Source organism: Psittacula echo, assembly GCF_963264785.1.
Source record: "Psittacula echo genome assembly, chromosome: 2".
Lineage (NCBI taxonomy): Eukaryota > Metazoa > Chordata > Aves > Psittaciformes > Psittacidae > Psittacula > Psittacula echo.
In genome coordinates this window covers 160517899-160540190 of record NC_137737.1, presented here as the reverse complement: position 1 = coordinate 160540190, position 22292 = coordinate 160517899, and the positions used below count along the sequence as shown (strand labels likewise).

The 22292-nt window shown below is 52.8% G+C and overlaps 4 pseudogenes across 4 annotated transcripts; all 4 read left to right on the top strand.

Moving 5' to 3' along the window:
• Positions 1–5647: 5647 nt before the first annotated feature.
• LOC308217689 (feather keratin 1 pseudogene) lies at positions 5648–5962 on the top strand (annotated as a pseudogene). The gene has a single exon. The product of its transcript is annotated as a feather keratin 1 pseudogene (transcript).
• Positions 5963–8567: 2605 nt separating this feature from the next.
• On the top strand, positions 8568–8882 carry LOC308233100 (feather keratin 1 pseudogene; annotated as a pseudogene). Its single transcript has one exon. The product of its transcript is annotated as a feather keratin 1 pseudogene (transcript).
• A 9474-nt stretch (positions 8883–18356) lies between these two features.
• On the top strand, positions 18357–18671 carry LOC308217536 (feather keratin 1 pseudogene; annotated as a pseudogene). Its single transcript has one exon. The product of its transcript is annotated as a feather keratin 1 pseudogene (transcript).
• Positions 18672–21276: 2605 nt separating this feature from the next.
• On the top strand, positions 21277–21591 carry LOC308217586 (feather keratin 1 pseudogene; annotated as a pseudogene). Its single transcript has one exon. The product of its transcript is annotated as a feather keratin 1 pseudogene (transcript).
• The last annotated feature ends 701 nt before the right edge of the window (positions 21592–22292 follow it).

Here is a 22292-nt window from a genome sequence, read left to right as displayed (position 1 = left end):
CAGGTACAAGTCCACGGCCACGTCCATCCCACCCTGCTGCCGGAGCCCACCCGTATTACAAGCCATTACCATAAAGTACAATGAAACAAGAACCTTAGCCCAAGTCCCACACTTAAAAAACACTAACACAGCAAATACCGGCTCTAAGTAAGCTACAGCATACTGAAACCCTGACATCAAGAGAAACAACTCTGAGAGCCAATAAATCAGCATTGTGCCTCGGTCAGATCTGTTGTTATCTCAACCCTCCAAGCCCCACGTTGGGCGCCAAAAAAGAACTGTCGTGGTTTAAGCCCAGGCCGTAAATCAGAACCACGCAGTCCACTTCCCCCCCACCTTTCTTCCCTCCGCTTCTGGAGGGACAGGGAGGAGAATCAAAAGAATGCAACTCCCATGGGTTGAGATAAGAACAGTTTAATAACTAAGATATAACACAAATCACTACTGCTACCACCAATAATAATAATGATAAAGGAAATAACAAGGAAGAGAATACAACCGCTCACCAACCGGTACCTCGCCCCCACCCCGCAGTGCTCCAGCCCTTCTGGGAACTCTCAGTTCTACATCCTGGGCATGACGTGCTGTGGTATGGAATACCTCTTTGGCTAGTTTGGGTCAGGTGTCCTGTCCCTGCTTCCCCCCAGCTTCTCCTCCTCCCTGGCAGAGCATGAGACTCACAAAGTCCTTGGTCAGGGTAAACATTCTGACCAGCAACTGAAAACATCGGCTTTATCAGTATTATTCCCAGGCCAAAAGTCAAAACACAGCACTGCACCAGCAGAAAAAATGACTGCTACTGCTAAACCAGGACACTCCTCCGACCCCAGTGTGAATCCTTGTTGCACTGACCTAATGGGTGCATGGTCCCCATTCCATTCACATCTCAGCCCCCAGGCCATGGTCTCACCTCGCTATGGGGTCCACAAATGATGTCTTTGGGCCTATCTTGGACACCAGCCCCTTTTCACTGTAGGGTCCAACAGTGTAGGGGGTTTCAGGAACAGCCATCCTCCCTGCTGCTGTGTACTTGGACCACCTCTGCAGGGGACCACAAGCCACCATCTCTCTGCTCTGAGGTCACATAGAAAGACCCCCAGTATGAGGTCACAACCCTCCTCACACTGGAGTAATGAGGCACTATACAAGGCAATGGGGATGAGGTGCAGGAACAAGCCTGTCACCCTGTTCTACTGCGAAGATGGGGCTCTGTGGTGGGTTCACCTTGGCTGGGCACCAAGTGCTCACTGAGCTCCTGCATCACTCCTCTTCCTCAAATGCATTAGGGGGAGAGGAATAAGGCTAAACCTCTGAAGTCAAGATAAGAAAATGGAGATCACTCCCAGTTTCCCGTGGCAGCAAAAGAGACCCAATATGGGGAAATTCATTTAACAAAATCAGGGTAGACAAAAAAGAAATTAATCAACTCTTAAAACACTTTCCCCCTACGCATCCTTTCTTCAAGGATCCACTTCAGTCCCAAAGTACTTACAGCCTGGACCAAAGTGGCACATGGTGTAGGGGAATGGAAGTTGTGGTCAGTTCAACACATGGTGTCTCTGCCAGTCGTTCCTCATCACACTCTTAACTGCTTCACTGTGGGGTCACTATAATGGGAAAGACTCCTCCATGATCTTACCCAACATAGGTCCTTCCCACATGCTCTATTGGACATGGAGAAAGCTTCTGGCATTTTCTCACAGAAGGCACCACAGAAGACCCACAGCTACCAAAACCTTTCCACATAAACGCACACTCCCAGTGACACGCCACAGATCATGACTTGCCAGGCTGTGGCACGCACCAGCTGCTTCCTGACAAATGCTGCCATGCGCAAAGGCTGTCCCGCCCCTCGGGGACCAGCATAAAACCCAGCCCAGTGCCTCAGCATGCCTGAAATCCAGGAGAGAATGGGCCCATCTCATGCTGCCTGGACACATGGCTCATGGACCTCCTCTTCTTCTCCAAATGCCTTCTCCGCACTTCTCATTCTCATCTAGTCCACTTCAAACACTATCTCACAACCTAAACCCCACTGGGAATCTCCAGTGCACTGCTCACACTGTGGGGCACAAAGACCTCAGGATTCGGGCAACACCTGCTACACACAGGGGACCTGGCTGATGGTTGCCCTACTTTTACCTCACACTGGATTTCTTGGTTCTCCTGCCTTTTCACCATTTTGTTCCTCAATAAACTTCTCCTGTATCCAAGCATCAGACACCTCCTCTTCTTCACTTCTCCCACTGCTCATCCAACCTCAACCAGCACAAAGATAGGGCTCAATAGGCCATCAGGTTGGTGGAAAAGGACCACCAGAACACTGTAATGTGTTAAATCCCCTGCAAAACCCTCCTGTGGGCTTCCAGCACAGGCACCAGCTCTTCCCTTGCCGAAAACCTTGGAAATGCTAATGCACTTCTACCCACACCTGACATACAAGCTCCACATGGCAGCACACACTTGACCAAGTCTCTTTCCAAGCACAACTGCCCATGGCAGGGAGGCTGGAATTAGATGATCTCAAGGTCCTTTCCAACCCTAACTATTCTATGATTCTAATTACCTGGCCATCACAACAAGCAGAACCATAGCAAAGAGAATCATTTAGTGCACAAGGGACATCTGGGGATCACCTAAAATTTCACCAGCATTGAAGAGAGCAAGAACACCTCCCCACACACCACCAACCTGACAGCAAATCTCTTCCTATGCTGCCATGGAGACTCTTGCCCTCTTTTGCTGCAAGGGTGCATTCCTGCAACATCCTGAGCTTGTTCTCCACAACCACCACAAAGTTGTATCAGCAAAGCTGCTTCCCAGCTTCTCAGTCTCCAGTACGTTCTGACAACAGGCACCATTCCTCCCTACATGGAAAACTTTACATTTCTTCCTGTTGAACTTCAGGACATTCCTATCTGCCCATTCCCCAGCACCTCCTGTTCCCTCTACAGCACAGCACAACCGTCCAGCATCTCAGGCTCTCTCCAGATTTTGCATCATCTCTAAACCTGCTGAGAGAGCACTCAAGCCAACTGCCCACAAGCACAGGTGACCCCACACCCCATGACCATGCAAGGGGAGAAAGCATCAAAGGCGTTGCAGGAATACTGAGGTAAACAGCAGAACAGCACTCTCCTTCTTCACAAAACTCAGCAAATCAAAGTAGAACACCCTTACAAAGGTGAGAATGAGGACCCTAGCCCCACTGTAGGAGAGGATCTGGTTAGAGACCATCTTAAAAACCTAAATGTACACAAGTCCATGGGACCTGATGAAATCCATCCGCGGGTCCTGAAGGAGCTGGCGAATGAAGTTGCTAAGCCACTGGCCATCATATTTGAAAAATCATGGCAGACAGGTGAAGTTCCCGATGACTGGAAGAAGGGCAATATAACCCCCATTTTCAAGAAGGGGAACATGGATGACCCAGGGATTACAGACCAGTCAGTCTCACCTCTGTGCCTGGCAAAAGCTTGGAGCAGATTCTCCTGGAAGACATGCTAAGGCACATGAAAAACAAGGAGGTGCTTGGTGACAGCCACCGTGGCTTCACTAAGGGGAAATCCTGCCTGACCAATTTGGTGGCCTTCTATGTTGGGGCTATGAAACTGATGGACAGGGGCAGAGCAGTTGACGTCATCTACCTGGACTTGTGTAAAGCGTTCAACACTGTCCCACATGGCATCCTTGTCTCTCAATTGGAGAGACATCAGTTTGATGGGTGGACCACTCGGTGGATAAAGAACTGGCTGGGTGGCCGCACGCAAAGAGTTGTGGTCAATGGCTCGATGTCCGGCTGGAGACCAGTAACGAGTGGTGTCCCTCAGGGATCGGTGTTGGGACCGGTCTTGTTCAACATCTTTGTCGGTGACATGGACAGGGGGATTGAGTGTGCCCTCAGAAAGTTTGCTGATGACACCAAGCTGTGTGGTTCGGTTGATACGCCAGAGGGAAGGGATGCCATCCGGAGGGACCTCGACACGCTTGTGAGGTGGGCTGATGCCAACCTTATGAAGTTTAACCATGCCAAGTGCAAGGTCCTACACCTGGGTCAGAGCAATCCCAGGCACAGCTACAGGTTGGGCAGAGAAGAGATTCAGAGCAGCCCTGCAGAGAAGGACTTGGGGTGTTGGTCGATGAAAAAATGAACATGAGCCGGCTGCAGTGTGCGGTCGCAGCCCAGAAAGCAACCGTATCCTGGGCTGCATCAAGAGGAGCGTGACCAGCAGGTCGAAGGAGGTGATCCTGCCTCTCTGCTCTGCTCTCGTGAGACCTCACTTGGAGCATTGTGTGCAGTTCTGGTGTCCTCAACATAAAAAGGACATGGAACTGTTGGAACAAGTCCTGAGGAGGGCCACGAGGATGATCAGGGGACTGGAGCACCTCCCGTATGGAGACAGGCTGAGAAAGTTGGGGCTGTTCAGCCTGGAGAAGAGAAGGCTGCGTGGAGACCTCAGAGCAGCCTTCCAGTATCTGAAGGGGGCCTACAAGGATGCTGGGAAGGGACTCTTCATTAGGGACTGTAGTGACAGGACAAGGGGTGATGGGTTCAAACTTAAACAGGGGAAGTTTAGATTGGATCTAAGGAAGAAATTCTTTACTGAGAGGGTGGTGAGGCACTGGAATGGGTTGCCCAGGGAGGTTGTGAATGCTCCATCCTTGGCGGTGTTCAAGGCCAGGTTGGATGAGGCCTTGGGTGCCATGGTTTAGTGTGGGGTGTCCCTGCCCATGGCAGGGGGGTTGGAACTAGATGATCTCAAGGTCCTTTCCAACCCTAACTATTCTATGATTCTATGATACTTACAAGGTGCCCCACATCAAGCACTGCATCAAACCAGAGGCCAGGCTGCAAACGTGCCACTCATAAAAGAGGGTAGTGCTACGACTGGGCCAACGCAATATTCTGGACAGATTGGAAGTGCTCCCCACATCACAGGAATAACCAGAGCTCAAGCACCGTTCCCAGGATCACAGCCTGCTCTTGTAAACTGCCCTCCCCTGACATGGCTATGAGGACATGAAAAACCTCTTCACAAGGCACCCACAAACCACACCACATGAGTGACCTCACTGACACCACCCCACCTCTCTAACGCTCTGGCTATGTCTGCAGAGTACCCTGACAGATACTTTCCAGGCAAATCATCCCAAACGCACACTGTCATTTGCAGGATGCCGCCAGGGCCACATGGACACGTCCTCAACAGGAGGACATGCAAAGAGAGCACTGTGGGAAGGAAAACGCTCCCGAGCTCATGACTTGCCAGGCTGTGGCACGCACCAGCTGCTTGCTGACAAATGCTGCCATGCGCAAAGGCTGTCCCGCCCCTCGGGGACCAGCATAAAAGCCGGCCCAGCGCCTCCGTCCCTCACTCGCCTCTGCTGACGCCTTCTCCTGCGCGCTCAACAAGGTGAGCCTCAAGCCCCTTGCCCTCTGCTCCTGCCCCCCTGGCCCGGCTCTTCCAGCACGCTCTGCCCCAGCCTCAGCATCCCTGACGCCTCCCCAGCACCACAGCCCCACAGCCCCACACCAGCCTCCCCACTGCCTCGCCCTCCTGCACCACCGCCCCTCGCACCCCCACGCCCTCCGCTCTCCCCACACCCTCTCTCCTCTCCTCTGCCAGGGCCCCTTCACACCACAGACATGGCCTGCTACGACCTCTGCCGCCCCTGCGGACCCACCCCGCTGGCCAACAGCTGCAACGAGCCCTGTGTCAGGCAGTGCCAGGACTCCCGCGTCGTCATCCAGCCTCCCGCCGTGCTGGTCACCCTGCCAGGACCCATCCTCACCTCCTTCCCCCAGAGCACCGCCGTCGGATCCTCCTCATCCGCTGCCGTGGGCAGCGAACTCAGCGCCCAGGGAGTGCCCGTCTCCTCTGGGGGCTTCGGCTACGGCCTTGGCTACGGCTTCGGAGGTCTGGGCTGCTACGGCAGAGGAAGAGGCTGCAACATCTGCTAAGGGTCATTGACAGCATGCCTGGAACCAGCCACCCACACCATGGCAGCCATGAGAATGAGTGAGGATACATGTCCGGGCTATTTCTGATTTGATCCTCACAGCTCCTCTTCTCAAAGCACCAAGAAAGGAAGCAAAGCAGGGGCCAGCCCAGCCTGTCTGTTACCATCACCCATTGACTTCCTCCTCTTCTGCCACTTCCTTCTCCACATCACTCCATCTGCTATGTCAGGTACTCTCTGGCACAACCAGCATCTCACAGGCTAAGAAAGATTCATGAGACCTTAAGTGGGCTCTTCCCAATTCAGGGCAGGAAGACCTCGCTACTCTGACAGCATGTACTTCAAACAGAAAACCTCAGAGCATGGTCATCCTACCAACACCTTAGACCAGCTCTCTACCATCTCATGCTTGTACATTTTCACTCTTATGCCTCAATAAAGTTCTTCTGCAGCCAAGCCTGTGACACCTCCTCTTCCTTACATCTACCAAGGCTCTTCCAACATTACATAGCACAACGCCAGGTCTCAACAGGCCATCGAGCCAAGTGAACAAGGGCCACAAAGTCTCTCTTAGGAAATACACCACCACAATCAGCAACAAAACAAAGTGACACATGGAGGCCTTCCAGAATGTGACACAAGCCCGTCACTGGCACATACTAATCATTGAACATGACATTGTCTCCCTACGCATGACAGTGGTGATGGCACCACAGGCTCATGAGACCGTTCGGGTGGGTTCCCAGGGCCAACTACACAGGAACTCATGGCCGTGCCACCGACTACTGCGAGGACCACGGGTATCCCACGCAGGGTGCCCAGGTCACCAGCCTCCTGCTCTGGGAACCTCTCCTGACTCAGGTGTGGGTTCCTGTTCCAATGACCTTCTGGCTGCATTTTCCCCATCCCACCCATGTCACAGTCCCCAGGCCATGGTCTCACCTTGCTACGGGGTCCACAAACGATGCTTTGGTGGAATGCTTAGAGGGCCACCAGCACCTCATCACTGCAGGCTCCAACAGTGCGAGGGGTCTCCGGACAGAACATCCTGCCTGCTGCTGTATTTCTGAAACACCTCTGCAGGGACCCCAAGCCAACATCCGTCTACTCTGAGGTCACAAAGAAAGACCCCACTGTGACGTCACAATCCTCCTCACCATGGCTCAGCAAAGACCTGCATGGGTCACTGGGAACAAGTGCAGGAACAAGCCTGTAACCCTGTTCTCCTGTGAAGATGGAGTTCTGCGGTGAGTTGACCATGGCTGGCCACCAAGCGCTCACTGAACGGCTCCATCACTCCTTTTCCGCAACCAGGTAGGGGAAGAAGCTCCCAAGGAGAGAGAAGGACATGGAGATTACTCACCAGGTTGCAGTGGCAGCAAAACAGACTTGACTCAGGGAAATTCATTTATCAAAATTAAATGTCAGAGAAGAATTAAGAGAAATAAAATCAACTTTTAAAACACCTGTCCCCAACGTCTCCCTTCATCAAGGTTCATCTTCCCTTCGAAATTACTTACTCCCTTGCGCAAAATAGCACAGAGGGATGGGAATGGGAATTGTGGTCAGTTCACCCCACGTTGTCTCTGCTCTTCCTTCCCCCTCACGCTCTTCCCCGGCTCCATCATGGGGCCTCTTCCACAGAAAACAGACTTCCACAAACTTACATGGGTCTTTCTCACAGGCTCTGTCAGACTTGGAGAAAGCTTCGGGCATCTTCTCACGGAAGACAACACAGCAGAATAATTGCTACCAAAACATTTCCACGTAAACCCACTACAGCCAGGGACAACCTCACAAGCACAAGGGCACCAGGACACCCACAGAGCTCACCCAAAAGGCAACGCCTAAAGCCAGGCTTAGTGACCTGGCAGCAAGACAGGGAGGGACTGAAGGCAATGGAAGGGGCAGCCCTTCACGCACTACAATTACAAAGCCCAGACCAGCCTGACAGGGCTGCCGGGACATGAGGTCCCCTCTTCACAACGCAGCACGAGTGCCACAGGATGACATCACTGACGACACCACCACCTCTGCAATGCTTTTGTTGCATGTTCTGCCAAATGCCCTGACATGCGCCATCAACACCAAGCCTTTGGTCTCTAATACTTGAAACGTACCGCCAGGGCCAGCAGGACACGTCCTCAACAGGAGGACATGAACATTCACAATTCTTGGAAGGAAAACACAACCACAACTAATTGCTTGGAAGGATTTGACACACACCAGCTGCTTGCACAAACATGCTGTCATGCACAAAGATGCTGTCTCAGCCCCCTCAGGCACTCCAGGACCAGCATAAAAGCCGGCCCAGCGCCTCTGTCCCTCACTCGCCTCTGCTGACGCCTTCTCCTGCGCGCTCAACAAGGTGAGCCTCAAGCCCCTTGCCCTCTGCTCCTGCCCCCCTGGCCCGGCTCTTCCAGCACGCTCTGCCCCAGCCTCAGCACCCCTGACGCCTCCCCAGCACCACAGCCTCACAGCCCCACACCAGCCTCCCCACTGCCTCGCCCTCCTGCACCACCGCCCCTCGCACCCCCACGCCCTCCGCTCTCCCCACACCCTCTCTCCTCTCCTCTCCTCTGCCAGGGCCCCTCCACACCACAGACATGGCCTGCTACGACCTCTGCCGCCCCTGCGGACCCACCCCGCTGGCCAACAGCTGCAACGAGCCCTGTGTCAGGCAGTGCCAGGACTCCCGCGTCGTCATCCAGCCTTCCACCGTGCTGGTCACCCTGCCAGGACCCATCCTCACCTCCTTCCCCCAGAGCACCGCCGTCGGATCTTCCTCATCCGCTGCCGTGGGCAGCGAACTCAGCGCCCAGGGAGTGCCCGTCTCCTCTGGGGGCTTCGGCTACGGCCTTGGCTACGGCTTCGGAGGCCTGGGCTGCTACGGCACAGGAAGAGGCTACAACATCTGCTAAGGGACATTGACAACATTCCTGAAACCACTCACCTACATTCTAGAAGCAAAGACATGGATTGAGGATGCACGTCTGGGGTAATGCTGGCACACCAGTTCACTTTCCACAGCTCCTTCTCTTGTGGCACTAAGCAAGCAGGGAAAGAGCCTGCCAAGGCTGCCTGGTAACATGGCCCATGGATGTGTTGCTCTTCTCCAAATTCCTTCTCTGCACCACCCCATCTGCTGTGTGCAGTACTCTGTGCCACACCAGCATCTCACAGGCAAACAGCAGCGGGGGACCTCCACTGGGTTCCTCCCCAGGCAAGCCAGGAAGACCTCGGTGCTCTGACAAAATCTACTGCATACAGAAGACCTCAGAGCATGGTCACCCTACTTGAATATCAGCTCTATTCCTCCTTATGCTTGTACGTTTTCATGCTTTTGTCTCAATAAACTTCTCCTGCATCCCAACCTCTGACACCTCCTCCGCCTTTCTTCTACTAAAGATATTCCAGCTTCACGCAGCACAAAGCCAGAGCTCAACAGGCTGTCAGTGTGGGTGAAAAAGGCCACAAGGATTCTCCTGGGAAGTATGCCACCACAACCAACAAAGACTGGCACCTGGGCTGCTTTCACAACCTGACAGAGATTTGAGCCAGCGCTGGCTCAAAGACAGTCTTGAACACAGAATCATAGAATCATAGAATAGTTAGGGTTGGAAAGGATCTTGAGATCATCTAGTTCCAACCCCCCTGCCATGGGCAGGGACACCCCACACTAAACCATGGCACCCAAGGCCTCATCCAACCTGGCCTTGAACACCGCCAAGGATGGAGCATTCACAACCTCCCTGGGCAACCCATTCCAGTGCCTCACCACCCTCTCAGTAAAGAATTTCTTCCTTAGATCCAATTTGAACTTCCACTGTTTAATTTCAACCCGTTACCCCTTGTCCTGTCACTACAGTCCCTGATAAATAGCCCCTCCCCAGCATCCTTGTAGGCCCCCTTCAGATACTGGAAGGCAGCTATGAGGTCTCCACACAGCCTTCTCTTCTCCAGCCTGAACAGCCCCAACTTTCTCAGCCTGTCTCCGTACGGAAGGTGCTCCAAGAGCAGCGTGACCACCAGGTCGAAAGAGGTGATCCTGCCCCTCTACTCTGCTCTCGTGAGACCTCACTTGGAGCATTGTGTGCAGTTCTGGTGTCCTCAACATAAAAAGGACATGGAACTGTTGGAACAAGTCCAGAGGAGGGCCATGAGAATGATCAGGGGACTGGAGCACTTTCCGTATGGAGACAGCCTGAGAAAGTTGGGGCTGTTCCCATGAGCACGCCTCTGATGGCGTCACCACAGCTTCATGAGACCACTCGGGTGGTTCCTCAGGCCCCCCCTACTGTAAGGACCTTGGGTATGCTATGCAGTGTTCACAGGTCACCACTCTTCCTGCTCTGAGATCATCCTCTCACCCAGCTGTGGGTCGGCGTTGACTGACCACCTGGCTGCTTGGCCTCCTTTCCACACACACCAGAATTCCTAGGCCATGGTCTCATTTTACTATGGGGTCCACAAATGATGAGTTGGAGTTTCCTCAAGCCATCAGCACCTCTTCACCATGAAACACAACAGAGACCCACGCAGGGGGTCTCCTGATCACCATCCTCCCTGATGCAGACTCTCTGGACCACCTCTGCAGGGGACCACAAGCCAACATCCCTCTGCTCTGAGGTCACATAGAAAGACCCCCAGTATGAGGTCACAACCCTCCTCACACTGGAGTAATGAGGCCCTATGCAAGGCAATGGGGACGAGGTCCAGGAACAAGCTTGTCAGCATGTTCTACTGCGAAGATGGGGCTCTGTGGTGGGTTCACCTCGGCTGGGCACCAAGTGCTCACTGAGCTCCTGCATCACTCCTCTTCCTCAACTGCATTAGGGGGAGAGGAATAAGGCTAAACCTCTGGAGTCAAGATAAGAAAATGGAGATCACTCCCAGTTTCCAGTGGCAGCAAAACAGACCCAATATGGGGAAATTCATTTAACAACATCTGGGTAGAAAAATAAGAAATTAATCAACACTTAAACTATTTTCCCCCTACGCCTCTTTTCTTCAAGGATCCACTTCAGTCCCAAAGTACTTACAGCCTGGACCAAAGTGGCACATGGTGTAGGGGAATGGAAGTTGTGGTCAGTTCAACACATGGTGTCTCTGCCAGTCGTTCCTCATCACACTCTAAGCTTCTTCATTGTGGGGTCACTATAATGGGAAAGACTCCTCCATGATCTTACCCAACATAGGTCCTTCCCACATGCTCTATTGCACATGGAGAAATCTTCCGGCATTTTCTCACAGAAGGCACCACACCAGACCCACGGCTACCAAAACCTTTCCACATAAACACACTCTCCCACGGACAACCTTGCAACCACAAAGGGCACCAGAACATGCACAGACCTCAAGCAAGGCCTGAAGTCAGGATTAGCGACCTGGCAACAAGGCCGGGAGGGACTGAATGCGATGGAAGGGACAGCCCCCCACAGCAAGCACAGCTCCAAAGCCCAGACCAGAATGACAGGGCTGTGAGGAAATGGTACCCCTTCTTCACAATGCACCTGCAAACCACAGCACATGAGCACCATGGGATAACCTCACGGAGGACACCCCACCTCTCTAACACTTTGATCGTGTTTACTGCCTGGCCAAAAAGATGCCACGAAAAACAAGCTTTTGGCCTTCAATAATTGCACTTAAAAGCTGCCGCCAGGGCCAGATGGACACGTCCTCAACAAGAGGACATGCAAAGGCAGCGCTGTGGGAAGGAAAACACGCCACAGATCATCACTTGCCAGGCAGTGGCACGCACCAGCTGCTTGCAGACAAATGCTGCCATGCGCAAAGGCTGTCCCGCCCTTCGGGGACCAGCATAAAAGCCAGCCCAGTGCCTCAGCATGCCTGAAATCCAGGAGAGAATGGGCCCACCTCGTGCTGCCTGGACACATGGCTCATGGACCTCCTCTTCTTCTCCAAATGCCTTCTCCGCACTTCTCATTCTCATCTAGTCCACTTCAAACACTATCTCACAGCCAAAACCCCACTGGGCATCTCCAGTGCACTGCTCACACTCTGGGGCACAAAGACCTCAGGATTCGGGCAACACCTGCTACACACAGGGGACCCAGCTGATGGTTGCCCTACTTTTACCTAACACTGGATTTCTTGGTTCTCCTGAAATTTCACCATTTTTTCATTAATAAACTTCTCCTGTATCCAAGCCTCAGACACCTCCTCTTCTTCACTTCTCCCAGAATCAGAATCAGAATCAGAATTACTAGGTTGGAAGGGACCTTCAAGATCATCGAGTCCAACCCATGCCCTACACCTCGACTAAACCATGTCACCAAGTGCCACATCCAATCTCTTTTTAAACACATCCAGGGACGGTGACTCCACCACCACCCTGGGCAGACCGTTCCAATATTTTATTATTCTTTCTGTGAAAAATTTCTTCCTAATATCCAACCTGTACCTTCCTTGGCACAGTTTGAGACTGTGTCCTCTCGTTCTGTCAGTTGCTGCCTGGTGAAAGAGACCAACCCCCACCTGTCTACAACCTCCTTTCAGGAAGTTGTAGAGAGTGATAAGGTCACCTCTGAGTCTCCTTTTCTCCAGGCTAAACAACTCCAACTCTCTCAATCGCTCCTCGTAGGGCTTGTGGTCCAAGCCCCTCACCAGCCACATTGCCCTCCTTTGGACGCGCTCAATCATTTCCACGTCCTTCTTAAACTGAGGAGCCCAGAACTGGACACAGTACTCAAGGTGCGGCCTCACCAGTACTGAGTACAGGGGAAGAATAACCTCTCTGTTTCTGCTGGCCACACCATTCCTAATGCAGGCTAGGATGCCATTGGCCTTCTTGGCCACCAGGGCACACTGCTGGCTCATATTCAGCTGGCCATCCACCAATACCCCCAGATCCCTTTCTACCTGGACACTATCCAGCCACACTGTCCCCAACTTATAACATTGCAAGGGGTTTTTATGGCCAAAATGTAGGACTCGGCACTTAGACTCATTAAATTTCATCTTATTGGATTCTGCCCATCTATCCAACCTATCCAGGTCTCTCTGCAGAGCCTTCCTTCCTTCCAGAAGATCGACACAAGCTCCCAACTTAGTGTCATCTGCAAACTTACTGATGAAAGACTCAATACCCTCATCCATATCATCAATAAAAATATTGAACAACACCGGTCCCAGCACAGACCCCTGAGGTACACCACTGGTGACAGGTTGCCAGCTGGATGCAACACCGTTCACCGTCACCCTCTGGGCCCGGCCATCCAGCCAGTTACTGACCCAGCAAAGAGTGCTCCTGTCCAAGCCGTGAGCTGCTAGCTTTTCCAGGAGTATGTTATGGGGGACAGTATCAAAAGCCTTGCTGAAATCCAAATAGACAACATCCACAGCCCCTCCCACATCCACCAGGCGGGTCACCTGATCATAAAAGGAAATCAGGTTGGTCAAGCATGACCTGCCCTTCATAAACCCATGCTGGCTGGGTCTAATACCCTGGCCATTTCTTAAGTGCTGCTTAATAGCACTCAGTATGAACTTTTCCATTAACTTTCCCGGCACTGAGGTCAGACTAACTGGCCTATAATTACCAGGATCCTCCCTCCTACCCTTTTTATAAATGGGCATCACATTGGCCAACTTCCAATCATCTGGAACCTCACCAGTGAGCCACGACTGTTGGTAAATGATGGAGAGCGGCTTTGCAAGCTCATCCGCCATCTCCCTCATCACCCTGGGATGGATCCCACCTGGTCCCATTGATTTATAAATGTTCAGGTGCCTCAACAATTCTCTAATTTCCTCTTCTTGAATAACAAGAGGACCATTCTGCTCCCTAACACCACCTACCAACCCCAAAGTACAGTTATTGTGAGGGCAAGGTGTCTTCCTACTGAAAACTGAGGCAAAAAAGGCATTAAACACTTCTGCTTTCTCCTCATCTTTAGTTACTAAGTTTCCTGCCTCATCCAATAAGTAGCAAAGATCAGTCTTACCCTTCCTTTTACCATTGATATATTTATAAAAACTTTTTTTATTATTCTTTACGGAAGTTGCCAATTTAAGTTCAAACTGAGCTTTGGCCTCCCTAATTTTCTTTCTACATGCCCCAGCAGCCTCCTTAAACACTCCCTGAGAAACCCTACCCTCCTTCCAAAGATGATACACCTTCTTTTTATTTCTAAGTTCCTTCATAACCTCAGTACCCATCCAGGCTGGACGCTTGCCTTGTCGGCTCATCTTTCGGCACACAGGAACAGACTTTTCCTGTGCCCTCAAGATCTCTGTTTTGAGGCACACCCATCTTTCCTGAACTCCTTTATTTTCAAGGGCAGTTTCCCAAGGAACTCTCCGAATGAGTCTCTTAAACAGGCCAAAATCTGCCCTCCGGAAGTCCAAGGTATAGGTCTTATTGATGTTCCTCCTGATTTCCCTGAGTATTGACAATTCTACAATTTCATGATCACTGTGCCCCAGGCAACCTCCAACCTTCACCTCACCCACCAATCCATCTCTATTAGTGAACGACAGGTCTAACATAGACCCTCCCCTGGTAGTCTCGCTCACCAGCTGTGACAAAAAGTTATCCTTCACACACTCTAAAAACTTTCTGGACTGCCTTTTTTGAGCTGTATGAAATTCCCAACATATATCTGGTAGGTTGAAGTCGCCTACAAGAACAAGGGCTGAAGATCCAGAAACATTCTCCAGTTGCTTATAAAACAAGTTGTCCACTTCTTCTTTCTGGTTGGGTGGACGATAACAGACCCCCAATAGGATATCAGCCTTACCGGCCTTCCCCTTGATTCTTACCCATAAACATTCAACTTCATCATCATTAATTTCAATACCTATAACATCTAAGACCTCCCTAATATAAAGGGCCACCCCTCCACCCCTTCTCCCTTTTCTGTCTCTTCTGAAGAGCTTGTAGCCTCTCCAAAGGCAGGCTGGGAAATGAAGTCTCCGTGCTCTGGGCCCGTTTAAAAGCCCCGCCGAGTCTCCTCCTTCCAGCCTCTCCAAAGGCAAACTGCTCATTCAACCTCAACCAGCACAAAGGCCATCAAGCTGGTGGAAAAGGTCCACCAGGCCACAGTAATGTATTAAATCCCCTGCAAAACCCTCCTGTGGGCTTCCAGCACAGGCACCAGCTCTTCCCTTGCCAAAAACCTTGGAAATGCTAATGCACTTCTACCCACACCTGACATACAAGCTCCACATGGCAGCACACACTTGACCAAGTCTCTTTCCAAGCACAACTGCCCATGGCAGGGGGGTTGGAATTAGATGATCCCAAGGTCCTTTCCAACCCTAACTATTCTGTGATTTTATGATTCTAACTACCTGGCCATCACAACAAGCAGAACCATAGCAAAGAGAATCATTTAGTGCACAAAGGACCTCTGGGGATCACCTAAAATTTCACCAGCATTGAAGAGAGCAAGAACACCTCCCCACACACCACCAACCTGACAGCAAATCTCTTCCTATGCTGCCATGGAGACTCTTGCCCTCTTTTGCTGCAAGGGTGAATTCCTGCAACATCCTGAGCTTGTTCTCCACAACCACCACAAAGTTGTATCAGCAACGCTGCTTCCCAGCCTCTCAGTCTCCAGTACGTTCTGACAACAGGCACCATTCCTCCCTACATGGAAAACTTTACATTTCTTCCTGTTGAACTTCAGGAGATTCCTGTCTGCCCATTCCCCAGCACCTCCTGTTCCCTCTACAGCACAGCACAACCGTCCAGCATCTCAGGCTCTCTCCAGATTTTGCATCATCTCTAAACCTGCTGAGAGAGCACTCAAGCCAACTGCCCACAAGCACAGGTGACCCCACACCCCATGACCATGCAAGGGGAGAAAGCATCAAAGGCGTTGCAGGAATACTGAGGTAAACAGCAGAACAGCACTCTCCTTCTTCACAAAACTCAGCAAATCAAAGTAGAACACCCTTACAAAGGTGAGAATGAGGACCCTAGCCCCACTGTAGGAGAGGATCTGGTTAGAGACCATCTTAAAAACCTAAATGTACACAAGTCCATGGGACCTGATGAAATCCATCCGCGGGTCCTGAAGGAGCTGGCGAATGAAGTTGCTAAGCCACTGGCCATCATATTTGAAAAATCATGGCAGACAGGTGAAGTTCCCGATGACTGGAAGAAGGGCAATATAACCCCCATTTTCAAGAAGGGGAAAATGGATGACCCGGGGATTACAGACCAGTCAGTCTCACCTCTGTGCCTGGCAAAAGCTTGGAGCAGATTCTCCTGGAAGACATGCTAAGGCACATGAAAAACAAGGAGGTGCTTGGTGACAGCCACCGTGGCTTCACTAAGGGGAAATCCTGCCTGACCAATTTGGTGGCCTTCTATGTTGGGGCTATGAAACTGAGGGACAGGGGCAGAGCAGTTGACATCATCTACCTGGACTTGTGTAAAGCGTTCGACACTGTCCCACATGGCATCCTTGTCTCTCAATTGGAGAGACATCAGTTTGATGGGTGGACCACTCGGTGGATAAAGAACTGGCTGGGTGGCCGCACGCAAAGAGTTGTGGTCAATGGCTCGATGTCCGGCTGGAGACCAGTAACGAGTGGTGTCCCTCAGGGATCGGTGTTGGGACCGGTCTTGTTCAACATCTTTGTCGGTGACATGGACAGGGGGATTGAGTGTGCCCTCAGCAAGTTTGCCGATGACACCAAGCTGTGTGGTTCGGTTGATACGCCAGAGGGAAGGGATGCCATCCGGAGGGACCTCGACACGCTTGTGAGGTGGGCTGATGCCAACCTTATGAAGTTTAACCATGCCAAGTGCAAGGTCCTACACCTGGGTCAGAGCAATCCCAGGCACAGCTACAGGTTGGGCAGAGAAGTAATTCAGAGCGGCCCTGCAGAGAAGGACTTGGGGTATTGGTCGATGAAAAAATGAACATGAGCCGGCTGCAGTGTGCGCTCGCAGCCCAGAAAGCCAACCGTATCCTGGGCTGCATCAAGAGGAGCGTGACCAGCAGGTCGAAGGAGGTGATCCTGCCCCTCTACTCTGCTCTCGTGAGACCTCACTTGGAGCATTGTGTGCAGTTCTGGTGTCCTCAACATAAAAAGGACATGGAACTGTTGGAACAAGTCCTGAGGAGGGCCACAAGGATGAGCAGGGGACTGGAGCACCTCCCGTATGGAGACAGGCTGAGAAAGTTGGGGCTGTTCAGCCTGGAGAAGAGAAGGCTGCGTGGAGACCTCAGAGCAGCCTTCCAGTATCTGAAGGGGGCCTACAAGGATGCTGGGAAGGGACTCTTCATTAGGGACTCTAGTGACAGGACAAGGGGTGATGGGTTCAAACTTAAACAGGGGAAGTTTAGATTGGATCTAAGGAAGAAATTCTTTACTGAGAGGGTGGTGAGGCACTGGAATGGGTTGCCCAGGGAGGTTGTGAATGCTCCATCCTTGGCGGTGTTCAAGGCCAGGTTGGATGAGGCCTTGGGTGCCATGGTTTAGTGTGGGGTGTCCCTGCCCATGGCAGGGGGGTTGGAACTAGATGATCTCAAGGTCCTTTCCAACCCTGACTATTCTATGATTCTATGATACTTACAAGGTGCCCCACATCAAGCACTGCATCAAACCAGAGGCCAGGCTGCAAACATGCCACTCATAAAAGAGGGTAGTGCTACGACTGGGCCAACGCAATATTCTGGACAGATTGGAAGTGCTCCCCACATCACAGGAATAACCAGAGCTCAAGCACCGTTTCCAGGATAACAGCCTGCTCTTGTGAACTGCCCTCCCCTGACATGGCTATGAGGACATGGAAAACCTCTTCACAAGGCACCCACAAACCACACCACACGAGTGACCTCACTGACACCACCCGACCTCTCTAATGCTCTGGCCATGTCTGCAGAGTACCCTGACAGATACTTTCCATGCAAATCATCCCAAACGCACACTGTCACTTGAAGGCTGCCGCCAGGGCCACATGGACACGTCCTCAACAGGAGGACATGCAAAGAGAGCACTGTGGGAAGGAAAACGCTCCCCAGCTCATGACTTGCCAGGCTGTGGCACGCACCAGCTGCTTGCTGACAAATGCTGCCATGCGCAAAGGCTGTCCCGCCCCTCGGGGACCAGCATAAAAGCCAGCCCAGTGCCTCTGTCCCTCACTCGCCTCTGCTGACGCCTTCTCCTGCGCGCTCAACAAGGTGAGCCTCAAGTCCCTTGCCCTCTGCTCCTGCCCCCCTGGCCCAGCTCTTCCAGCACGCTCTGCCCCAGCCTCAGCACCCCTGATGCCTCCCCAGCACCACAGCCCCACACCAGCCTCCCCACTGCCTCGCCCTCCTGCACCACCGCCCCTCGCACCCCCACGCCCTCCGCTCTCCCCACACCCTCTCCTCTCCTCTCCTCTGCCAGGGCCCCTCCACACCACAGACATGGCCTGCTACGACCTCTGCCGCCCCTGCGGACCCACCCCGCTGGGCAACAGCTGCAACGAGCCCTGTGTCAGGCAATGCGAGGACTCCCGCGTCGTCATCCAGCCTTCCACCGTGCTGATCACCCTGCCAGGACCCATCCTCACCTCCTTCCCCCAGAGCACCGCCGTCGGATCCTCCTCATCCGCTGCCGTGGGCAGCGAACTCAGCGCCCAGGGAGTGCCCGTCTCCTCTGGGGGCTTCGGCTACGGCCTTGGCTACGGCTTCGGAGGCCTGGGCTGCTACGGCAGAGGAAGAGGCTGCAACATCTGCTAAGGGTCATTGACAGCATGCCTGGAACCAGCTACCCACACCATGGAAGCCATGGGAATGAGTGAGGATACATGTCCGAGCTATTTCTGATTTCCTCCTCACAGCTCCTCTTCTCAAAGCACCAAGAAAGGAAGCAAAGCAGGGGCCAGCCCAGCCTGGCTGTTACCATCACCCATTGACTTCCTCCTCTTCTGCCACTTCCTTCTCCACATCACTCCATCTGCTATGTCAGGTACTCTCTGGCACAACCAGCATCTCACAAGCTAAGAAAGATTCATGAGACCTTAAGTGGGCTCTTCCCAATTCAGGGCAGGAAGACCTCGCTACTCTGACAGCATGTACTTCAAACAGAAAACCTCAGAGCATGGTCATCCTACCAACACCTTAGACCAGCTCTCTACCATCTCATGCTTGTGCATTTTCACTCTTATGCCTCAATAAAGTTCTTCTGCAGCCAAGCCTGTGACACCTCCTCTTCCTTACATCTACCAAGGCTCTTCCAACATTACATAGCACAACGCCAGGTCTCAACAGGCCATCGAGCCAAGTGAACAAGGGCCACAAAGTCTCTCTTAGGAAATACACCACCACAATCAGCAACAAAACAAAGTGACACGTGGAGGCCTTCCAGAATGTGACACAGGCCCGTCACTGGCACATACTAATCATTGAACATGACATTGTCTCCCTATGCATGACAGTGGTGATGGCACCACAGGCTCATGAGACCGTTCGGGTGGGTTCCCAGGGCCAACTACACAGGAACTCATGGCCGTGCCACCGACTACTGCGAGGACCACGGGTATCCCACGCAGGGTGCCCAGGTCACCAGCCTCCTGCTCTGGGAACCTCTCCTGACTCAGGTGTGGGTTCCTGTTCCAATGACCTTTTGGCTGCATTTTCCCCATCCCACCCATGTCACAGTCCCCAGGCCATGGTCTCACCTTGCTATGGGGTCCACAAATGATGCTTTGGTGGAATGCTTAGAGGGCCACCAGCACCTCATCACTGCAGGCTCCAACAGTGCGAGGGGTCTCCGGACAGAACATCCTGCCTGCTGCTGTATTTCTGAAACACCTCTGCAGGGACCCCAAGCCAACATCCGTCTACTCTGAGGTCACAAAGAAAGACCCCACTGTGACGTCACAATCCTCCTCACCATGGCTCAGCAAAGACCTGCATGGGTCACTGGGAACAAGTGCAGGAACAAGCCTGTAACCCTGTTCTCCTGTGAAGATGGGGTTCTGCGGTGAGTTGACCATGGCTGGCCACCAAGCGCTCACTGAACGCCTCTATCACTCCTTTTCCGCAACCAGGTAGGGGAAGAAGCTCCCAAGGAGAGAGAAGGACATGGAGATTACTCACCAGGTTGCAGTGGCAGCAAAACAGACTTGACTCAGGGAAATTCATTTATCAAAATTAAAAGTCAGAGAAGAATTAAGAGAAATAAAATCAACTTTTAAAACACCTGTCCCCAACGTCTCCCTTCATCAAGGTTCATCTTCCCTTCGAAATTACTTACTCCCTTGCGCAAAATAGCACAGAGGGATGGGAATGGGAATTGTGGTCAGTTCACCCCACGTTGTCTCTGCTCTTCCTTCCCCCTCACGCTCTTCCCCGGCTCCATCATGGGGCCTCTCCCACAGGAAACAGCCCTCCACAAACTTACATGGGTCTTTCTCACAGGCTCTGTCAGACTTGGAGAAAGCTTCGGGCATCTTCTCACGGAAGACAACACAGCAGAATAATTGCTACCAAAACATTTCCACGTAAACCCACTACAGCCAGGGACAACCTCACAAGCACAAGGGCACCAGGACACCCACAGAGCTCACCCAAAAGGCAACGCCTAAAGCCAGGCTTAGTGACCTGGCAGCAAGACAGGGAGGGACTGAAGGCAATGGAAGGGGCAGCCCTTCACGCACTACAATTACAAAGCCCAGACCAGCCTGACAGGGCTGCCGGGACATGAGGTCCCCTCTTCACAACACAGCACCAGTGCCACAGGATGACATCACTGACGACACCGCCACCTCTGCAATGCTTTTGTTGCATGTTCTGCCAAATGCCCTGACATGCGCCATCAACACCAAGCCTTTGGTCTCTAATACTTGAAACGTACCGCCAGGGCCAGCAGGACACGTCCTCAACAGGAGGACATGAACATTCACAATTCTTGGAAGGAAAACACAACCACAACTAATTGCTTGGAAGGATTTGACACACACCAGCTGCTTGCACAAACATGCTGTCATGTACAAAGATGCTGTCTCAGCCCCCTCAGGCACTCCAGGACCAGCATAAAAGCCGGCCCAGCGCCTCTGTCCCTCACTCGCCTCTGCTGACGCCTTCTCCTGCGCGCTCAACAAGGTGAGCCTCAAGCCCCTTGCCCTCTGCTTCTGCCCCCCTGGCCCGGCTCTTCCAGCACGCTCTGCCCCAGCCTCAGCACCCCTGACGCCTCCCCAGCACCACAGCCCCACAGCCCCACACCAGCCTCCCCACTGCCTCGCCCTCCTGCACCACCGCCCCTCGCACCCCCACGCCCTCCGCTCTCCCCACACCCTCTCTCCTCCCCTCTCCTCTGCCAGGGCCCCTCCACACCACAGACATGGCCTGCTACGACCTCTGCCGCCCCTGCGGACCCACCCCGCTGGCCAACAGCTGCAACGAGCCCTGTGTCAGGCAGTGCGAGGACTCCCGCGTCGTCATCCAGCCTTCCACCGTGCTGGTCACCCTGCCAGGACCCATCCTCACCTCCTTCCCCCAGAGCACCGCCGTCGGATCCTCCTCATCCGCTGCCGTGGGCAGCGAACTCAGCGCCCAGGGAGTGCCCGTCTCCTCTGGGGGCTTCGGCTACGGCCTTGGCTACGGCTTCGGAGGCCTGGGCTGCTACGGCAGAGGAAGAGGCTACAACATCTGCTAAGGGACATTGACAACATTCCTGAAACCACTCACCTACATTCTAGAAGCAAAGACATGGATTGAGGATGCACGTCTGGGGTAATGCTGGCACACCAGTTCACTTTCCGCAGCTCCTTCTCTTGTGGCACTAAGCAAGCAGGGAAAGGGCCTGCCAAGGTCCATGCCTGGTAACATGGCCCATGGATGTGTTGCTCTTCTCCAAATTCCTTCTCTGCACCACCCCATCTGCTGTGTGCAGTACTCTGTGCCACACCAGCATCTCACAGGCAAACAGCAGCGGGGGACCTCCACTGGGTTCCTCCCCAGGCAAGCCAGGAAGACCTCAGTGCTCTGACATTATCTACTGCATACAATAGACCTCAGTGCACGGTCACCCTACTTGAATATCAGCTCTATTCCTCCTTATGCTTTTGTCTCAATAAACTTCTCCTGCATCCCAACCTCTGACACCTCCTCCGCCTTTCTTCTACTAAAGATATTCCAGCTTCACGCAGCACAAAGCCAGGGCTCAACAGGCTGTCAGTGTGGGTGAAAAAGGCCACAAGGATTCTCCTGGGAAGTATGCCACCACAACCAACAAAGACTGGCACTTGGGGTGCTTTCACAACCTGACAGAGATTTGAGCCAGCGCTGGCTCAAAGACAGTCTTGAACATGACAACACTGCCATGAGCACGCCTCTGATGGAGTCACCACAGACTCA